The following is a 9004-nucleotide window of genomic DNA, read 5'->3' as shown; positions in this document are numbered from 1 at the left end:
GGATGGTCTTTTCATGCTGATCACCAACACTTATCAAAGTTGCACCATCCATCAACAAATTTACACTTCATGGATTTTTATGCAGATTTTATCAAATAAGAAGGAACCTAAAAATTTATGCTAAATTGTTGGTAAATATGTATTTAATTAGTCTCACATCCTTTTTCAAGGCCATGCCAAGTTTTGCCTAACTTATTTTTAAAATACCTCAATTTCAAGCATAGCAAATTTGTTATTCTTGATTAGCTTATTTTTTTCTTTCTAGAAGCTAGATACCTTTGTTTTTCTCTTCTGTCCACGAGAAAATCACTTAAATACATTCCTAAATTTCTTGGGAATTCATTTTGATTGTTTGACATCACAATATCAGGTGTGAATTACTATCTCACTTCCTTATATTGTAGAAGGAGGTGTGTTTGAAGTCCATAGACTTCTTTTTACGTGTTTATTTTGATGCCTTTTTTATTGGCATTTTCATTTGTCCGTTGAACTGATTTTGGTTTTCAAACATCAAAATCTATCTTACCAGAAAAATATTAAACGATCATCTGGTAATCGTTTGAAATATTTGCTTTATTTCATATTTTTACGGTGACCTTTCCACAGATAATTCAAATTCATTTTGACTATAAGAAGTCAAAATCTATTAATTTGGAGACATGGCAATCCTGCTCTATTTGCAGAAATTGAAATTATGCCATGATTTCTTCGGGAAACTGTTCTTCCTCTACGATTTCTTGTGTTTACAATGAAATCACATACTTTATTATCGTAGAATTATATAATGCTTTTACGTTAGGAGTTCAAGCAGTTTCCTGTCGCACAATTTGAATTTTTGTGTGATCTTCTTCTTCTCATTAAATTGCAAAATACTAATTTTGCTCCTCGATTAGACAAATTTGTCAACGTCATCTCTTTATGTTGATCTTTGTTTTCGGAGATCTTTCAGAATATAAAACTTTATTGATTATCTGGTAATCGTTTGAAATATTTGCTTTATTTCATATTTTTACGGTGACCTTTCCACAGATATTTCAAATTCATTTTGACTATAAGAAGTCAAAATCTATTAATTTGGAGACATGGCATTCCTGCTCTATTTGCAGAAATTGAAATTATGCCATGATTTCTTCGTGAAACTTTTCTTTCCTTACGATTTCTTGTGTTTACAATGAAATCACATACTTTATTATCGTAGAATTATATAATGCTTTTACGTTAGGAGTTCAAGCAGTTTCCTGTCACACAATTTGTGTGTGATCTTCTTCTTCTCATTAAATTGCAAAATACTAATTTTGCTCCTCGATTAGACAAATTTGTCAACGTCATCTCTTTATGTTGATCTTTGTTTTCGGAGATCTTTCAGAATATAAAACTTTATTGATTCTGTAATGTTAACTTCTAATGATAATTAAAATTCAAATTTTATTTTAGAAATTGACTTTTTCTCTAGAATGTTTTGAAAGAAATGCAGTTTTGACCCGCCCAGGGGACCCCAGAGGGGTCTAAATATGGAGTTGCGATCCATGCGGATAACTTAGCAACAGAAATAACATTGGCCATTTGGCAGTTTGTATCTAAAAGAGGAAAATCGTGACATGTGGAACAACCAAAACACTTGTTTCCTATGGAATTATTGGTTGTATTGGGGACGAGAGGATGGTCTTTTCATGCTGATCACCAACACTTATCAAAGTTGCACCATCCATCAACAAATTTACACTCCATGGATTTTTATGCAGATTTTATCAAATAAGAAGGAACCTAAAAATTTATACTAAATTGTTGGTAAATATGTATTTAATTAGTCTCACAACCTTTTTAAAGGCCATGCCAAGTTTTGCCTAACTTATTTTTAAAATACCTCAATTTCAAGCATAGCAAATTTGTTATTCTTGATTAGCTTATTTTTTTCTTTCTAGAAGCTAGATACCTTTGTTTTTCTCTTCTGTCCACGAGAAAATCACTTAAATACATTCCTAAATTTCTTAGGAATTCATTTTGATTGTTTGACATCACAATATCAGGTGTTGAATTACTATCTCACTTCCTTATATTGTAGAAGGAGGTGTGTTTGAAGTCCATAGACTTCTTTTTACGTGTTTATTTTGATGCCTTTTTTATTGGCATTTTCATTCGTCCGTTGAACTGATTTTGGTTTTCAAACATCAAAATCTATCTTACCAGAAAAATATTAAACGATCATCTGGTAATCGTTTGAAATATTTGCTTTATTTCATAATCTTACGGTGACCTTTCCACAGATAATTCAAATTCATTTTGACTATAAGAAGTCAAAATCTATTAATTTGGAGACATGGCAATCCTGCTCTATTTGCAGAAATTGAAATTATGCCATGATTTCTTCGGGAAACTGTTCTTCCTCTATGATTTCTTGTGTTTACAATGAAATCACATACTTTATTATCGTATAATGCTTTTACGTTAGGAGTTCAAGCAGTTTCCTGTCGCACAATTTGAATTTTTGTGTGATCTTCTTCTTCTCATTAAATTGCAAAATACTAATTTTGCTCCTCGATTAGACAAATTTGTCAACGTCATCTCTTTATGTTGATCTTTGTTTTCGGAGATCTTTCAGAATATAAAACTTTATTGATTCTGTAATGTTAACTTCTAATGATAATTAAAATTCAAATTTTATTTTAGAAATTGACTTTTTCTCTAGAATGGTTTGAAAGAAATGCAGTTTTGACCCGCCCAGGGGACCCCAGAGGGGTCTAAATATGGAGTTGCGATCCAGGCGGATAACTTAGCAACAGAAATAACATTGGCGATTTGGCAGTTTGTATCTAAAAGAGGAAGATCTTGACATGTGGAACAACCAAAACACTTGTTTCCTATGGAATTATTGGTTGTATTGGGGACGAGAGGATGGTCTTTTCATGCTGATCACCAACACTTATCAAAGTTGCGCCATCCATCAACAAATGTACACTTCATGGATTTTTATGCAGCATCACAATCTATCTTACGAGAAAAATCTTAAACGATAACCATCTATTTGAACTGCAAACCATTCAATTTAAGCCGGTCAGTTTTCCATCTATTGAGACTGCAAACTGTTCAGTTCAAAACCGTTCAGTTTTCACTCTATTTGGACTGCAAACCATCCAGTTCAAAACAGTCAGTTTTCATCTAATTGGACTGCAAACCACTCAGTTCAAACCATTCAGTTTTCATCTAATTGGACTTCAAACCATCCAGTTCAAAACTGTTCAGTTTTCCTTCTGTTCGGACTGTGAACCATCTAGTTCAAACCGGTCATTTTCCATCTATTTTTACTGCAAACCATCTAGTTCAATCCAGTCAGTTTTTCATCTGTTTGGACTTCAAACCATCTAGTTCAAACCGGTCAGTTTTTCATCTGTTGAGACTGCAAACTGTTCAGTTCAAAACCGTTCAGTTTTCACTCTATTTGGACTGCAAACCATTCAGTTCAAAGCGGTCAGGTTCTTTCTGTTTGGACTGCAAACCATCTAGTTCAAACTGGTCAGGTTTTCATCTATTTGGACTGCAAACCATCCAGTTCAAACCTGTTCATTTGTCCGTCTATTTTGACTGCAATCCCCTCAGTTCAAAAACCAGTCACTTTTCCATCCTTCTGGACTGCCAACATCCAGTTCAAACCGGTCAGTTCTCCATCTATTTGAACTGCAAACCCCTCAGTTCAATAACTAGTCAATTTTCCATCCTTCTGGACTGCAAACATCCAGTTCAAACCGGTCAGTTCTCCATCTATTTGAACTGCAAACCCCTCAGTTCAATAACTAGTCAATTTTCCATCCTTCTGGACTGCAAACCATCCAGTTCAAAACCGGTCAGTTCTCCATCTATTTGGACTGAAAACCAACCAGCTCAAAAACCGGTCACTTTTCCATCCTTCTGGACTGCAAACCTTTCAGTTCAAGCCGGTCAGTTTTCTATCTGTTCGGACTGAAAACCAAACAGTTCGAACTGGTCCGTTTTCCAACTATCTGACTGCACATTTTGTATATTCCAAGTATGTCAACACTATTGTTTGTAATCGATTCCAATTGATCTCGGCATTTTCCATAAGACGGGTCTATAGCCAGACCGTGTCAAAGGCTGCTTTGAAATGCATAAGTGGAATCTTAGTGGGATTGTTTTTCTTTTAGAGCAAAGAATTTAACTCTAAGAGAAATTTAAAACAGAGATGAACAAAGAGAAAGTGAGTTAAAGGTATGGTACGTTAAATATAAAAGGATTGAGTATAGTCATCACCTTCACCTCAAAGACAAATCAATAACGAAAATAAAGAAAGAAGATGTCTTTCACCAAGAACATGTTTTATGTACCCTTTGATTTTGAAAGAGATCATGCAGGATCTGGTCTAGATATCACCAACTTCATCTCAATGATCAAGATAAGAATCAAGAAATGAAACCAAAACATTTCCTACACTTTGTTGACTGTTGTAGTAATGGAAGAGGTATGTATTTTCATTTGTTTCTCTGATAGGTATTAATTAAACTTTTTGATCGAACTTGCTAAGAATTTCTTCATGTTCAATTCATAGAAAAGTCTAGACTTTAAAAGTGTTAGTTTCCAAAGCTTTTACATTGAAGCTTTTTTATTATGATTTTTTGGGATATTTGAATTTGCTGTTCAATGACATTGAGGCGAACAATAATCAGGGTAGTATAATGACTAGACTTTGTTTTATCTTTGCCGAAGACTTTTTGAAATGCATTTATGAATTTTGTAGAGCGTTCTGCACGTTGAAAGTCGAGTTCGAAACAACAATGGAGCTACCTTTCCACGTTTGACGTCACAATCAATGATGAATGGAATTTACAGAGAGTTCAACGGAAACAAAGGTATGATTATTTTGGCTAATCAACTGTGGGATTAGATTTTTTGTCAACTACAATCGGCGCCGAAAAAATTGGCATAAAAGGGGAATTACCTTAAAACTTTAAAACTGCAAGTGATTTTTAAGTGCTTTAATGTACGGTTAGAAAGTAGAGTTTTAACCCTGAGTCTCAACACTATTTATAGAAGCTTAGAATCTCACACATCTCAGGGTCTAAAAGCTCAAGAATGTTCCAATACGGCTGAAAACATAGCATAGAAGCCACTTAACCACTCCACTGGAACAAAGTGGAAGTACTGAAATTACAATTCTCGCCCGAGCTTTAAATTCTAGAAAACGTTAAAATACCCAAAATTGCCAATATATTTCGGCGCTAATTGTAGCAAAGAAAATGGTTTGTAGAGTATACACAAAGATCACCGAACTCGATTTTAGATAGAAGATAATGTATTCATTTTTAGCTGTATTATTTTTCGATTATTGATTGTTTCGGCGATTTCACCATCAACCAAATTGTAGTTTGACCTTCTACCAAATGGTGAAGTTTAATCGTGTATGAAATCTATTCAATATTATAAATCACAATTTTCAGGATTTGGTTTTTGTGGCTTGATGAACATTCAATGTGGAAAAGTGAAAGCAATTGGTCAATGGACCAATAAGTAAGACCATATTTATTTTGGAAGACACTTTATTGAACTTTGATTGATATTATTTGCTTATTGGACCTACCTAGAGATCCTATAAATTAACCTGTGTTCGTTCGTTTGTCTATTCCTTCGTTCGTCTGTTACCAAATTTTTTCGGGATTGAATCATAGGAATTTTGTGATTTTTCTGAACAAAACCAGGCTTCTTCATAATCCCTCTTTTTTGTTTCGAGCGTAACACTCTTACTCTTTGGGATTTAGAGAGTTTCAAACCTATTAAACCATTAAGCCAATCATCTGTGTTTTAAACATTCTTTTATTTGACCCAATGCTGAAGTTAAATCTTAAATGAAATCTATATAAATGACAATTTTCAGGATTTGGTTTTTGTGGCTTGATGAACATTCAACGTGGAAAAGGAAACAGTTGGTCAAGGCTCTACACTTAAGAAAACTTCTTGGATGGGTAAGACTTCATTCATCATTATTTTTTATTAAAACTAGGCTACGTCATATTTCCCTTTGTTTCGAACGTAAAACTCTTACATACTCTTCAAAACTAAGGTCTAAAAAACTAGGAGCTGTGTATTGTGTAGACTAGAAAAAAAACTAAAACGCTGAAAAATATCACCATAACCAGGCTTAAGAAACAACATCGAACAAAATGGATAAACTTAATACCTAGTAAAATGTTCTCATTCCATGCAAAGAGTAATAGTAGTTGCAAAACTTTTTAATCAAACCCATGTAACTTACTCTTAGATTTGACAGACGTGATGATTGGTACTCTAAGGTCCCGAATAGACGTCCCCCCCCGCTTATTAATTTTCGAAAAATTTCGGACCCCCCCCCCCCGTTCTTATTAGGACCCCCCCCCCCCCGTTTATTAATTTTCTAGTTTTTTGTTTTTGAGTTGAAGTGTAAATCAGGCTTAACGTTCGAATTTTGGTAAAAGGTAAAGGAAACTTCTAGATATTTTCAGACCCCCCCCCCGTTTATTCAGACCCCCCCGTTTATTATATTTTGCAACTTTGAAACAGAAGCTTTCATCTCCTCAGTGGGAAAAAGTTCCACCGGGGCTTTGATGTAGTTGTGTATGTTTCAATTCCGATACATGGTAATAAAAAATGCCTATCAGATATTGTTTAAGGTTTTTCATTCCTGTTGATTCATATAATTTGACATCTTTTTATAAGAAACTCAATTTTAGCTTCCGTCCTGCTTTTGCTTAGCTTTCTAGCTCTATGTTTGAAAAATGTGGTGCGATCACCCCTGATATTATACCATATTTATGCTTATTGGGTTAAGAGCTGTTGTTTGCCATGGTTAGATCTAAAAAATGTTATTACGAGATGATAAAAAAATGTGGCTAATTTCAGAGCTCAAGCCTAAGCAGTCTATAAGAAAAAGAAGTGTGTTCTTTCCTGTCTTTTTCCCTTTTCAATAGAATGGAAAACACAATGTATTGGACAGTTTCGGACACATTTAGCAATCAAACTCTACCATTTTGTCTGTGATGATACCAAAAATAATTTTAGTGTCTTTATTCAGCTTTACTAAAACTGTATAATTGTTGTCTTATACTAGGTTTCCATCAATTATGCTGACTGCATGGTTCGCACAGCAAACGGATTCAAATTAACTTCTATCAGCAACAGACCAGTCATAAAAGACCTATTAATTGCACCACTTGGGAACTCACCTTTCTGTGCGAAAAGGTAAGGCAATACTTACATGATTTCACTTTTTATCCGTGATATTCGAGATGTAATGTTTTATACCGAAGCACATATCGGATGTTTGCAACTACTTTTGAACTCGAAAAGTAAAACTAGTTGCAAACATCTGGGCTAGTTTTGAGTGTTTCCGTATAAAACATTACGTCATGAATATAATAACTGTTGAGTAACGAGACTTAATGAAACTGACGTTATAAATAGAAACGAGCATTCATACTAATCGTTGTCTAGTGAGGGATTTTCATTTTAGTTGAGAAAAGAAGGTAAAATAATTGTCAACAAAACCCATATCTTTACTCCGAAAATTTTATCGGTACACTGAGGATTCATGATATGCACCGTTGCAATGTCTTCGACGGACTCAACAACTGATTGGTCGCAAGTGACGTATTGATCGATTTTACGTCACAACCAATCAGCTGTCGAGTCTGTGATGTAATGTCAAAAGACATTACAACGGCGCATATCATCAAATGTAATTGTTAACAAATCTTGATTATGATGAAGTATTTCTCTCATTTTCAGGTCGCTTGATCTTGACATCAACAAAAACAACATATAAATTATGAATTTGGATTATGTCACGCAAAGTTCATCACGAATTGAATGAACAGGCAAGCGAAATACATCAGATATGAGGCACATGTACTTCGATGTAATTCTAGTTTCACTGGTTTTTGCCAATGAACATACGAACGATATTAACTAAATGGATTGGAAAGAAACCTCACACTAAGTTAATCAAAAGATACTTATTATACGAACTTCTGTCTGGAACTCATCCACTGAGTAAGATTGGACTTTCTGTTATGTTGTTTTGGCGACTATGATTTTGTTTTTCAAAGTATGTAGTTCTTTCATCAAATTAAGTTCAAAAAATGGATCACAGTACCTTTGTTTTTTCTTACAAACTAGCACGTTTTTTTATAAGAACACTCAAAAAATTTGAAGGATGTTCTTAACTTAAATTTTAAGCTTAAAAATATTTTTAACCTGTTTTTTTTTTTCACCATCTTATTTTTTTTGCGCAAGCTTCCTAAGAAATTTGGGTGTCAATAAAGCCTTAAAATGTTCTTACTTAATCTTAAAATTTTCTCATAAAGCATGGGTAAGAGGGACAACTTTGATTTTTTGATTTTTTAAATCTTTATTTTTGCTTTAACTCTGTACTCTATATTTACTGTTGAAATGTTCGTGGTAGATTTCAGAGCATCAACTATAAACCCAAATTCTTGTCGAAATAGCATTTATTTGCTTCACGAGAATTGAATGTTGCTTGGTTTTGTGTGTGGGAAAGTGAGGCAAGGCGATAAATGTTGCTTGGATTTGTGTGTGGGAAAGTGAGGCAAGGCGATAAATGTTGCTTGGATTTGTGTGTGGGAAAGTGAGGCAAGGCGATAAATGTTGCTTGGTTTTGTGTGTGGGAAAGTGAGGCAAGGCGATAAATGTTGCTTGGATTTGTGTGTGGGAAAGTGAGGCAAGGTGATAGCGTCGCGGTAAGAGTGTTAAGAAATGTTGTGAGTTGTGGTGTGAACGTCTTGTGTGCTGGGAAGGATAAAGAGAGCTTGAGTGTTGCAGTGAGGTAAGTGTCTGTGATTAAGTTGCTTTCAAAACCAGGTAACATTCAACTCGAAGCGAAGCAAATTGATGTTTTACTCTTTTTTCACAATCTTATGATGCTCTTCTCTACCACATCCTAATTTTGAATGAAAAACCCTTTTATTTTTCTTCTTTTATTCTCCTAGAAGTCGTTGGAATTGAG

General features: G+C 34.3%; 1 long non-coding RNA gene across 1 annotated transcript; it reads left to right on the top strand.

Moving 5' to 3' along the window:
* Positions 1-6552: 6552 nt before the first annotated feature.
* Positions 6553-8315, top strand: LOC136803643 (uncharacterized). The gene is made up of 3 exons (XR_010846170.1): positions 6553-6620; positions 7091-7221; positions 7768-8315. It is a non-coding gene; the product is annotated as an uncharacterized lncRNA (long non-coding RNA).
* Positions 8316-9004: the final 689 nt, after the last annotated feature.

Source organism: Clytia hemisphaerica, unplaced genomic scaffold (assembly GCF_902728285.1).
Source record: "Clytia hemisphaerica strain Z4C2 unplaced genomic scaffold, Clytia hemisphaerica genome assembly, whole genome shotgun sequence".
NCBI classification, from domain to species: domain Eukaryota; kingdom Metazoa; phylum Cnidaria; class Hydrozoa; order Leptothecata; family Clytiidae; genus Clytia; species Clytia hemisphaerica.
This window is presented reverse-complemented; position numbering and strand designations above follow the sequence as displayed.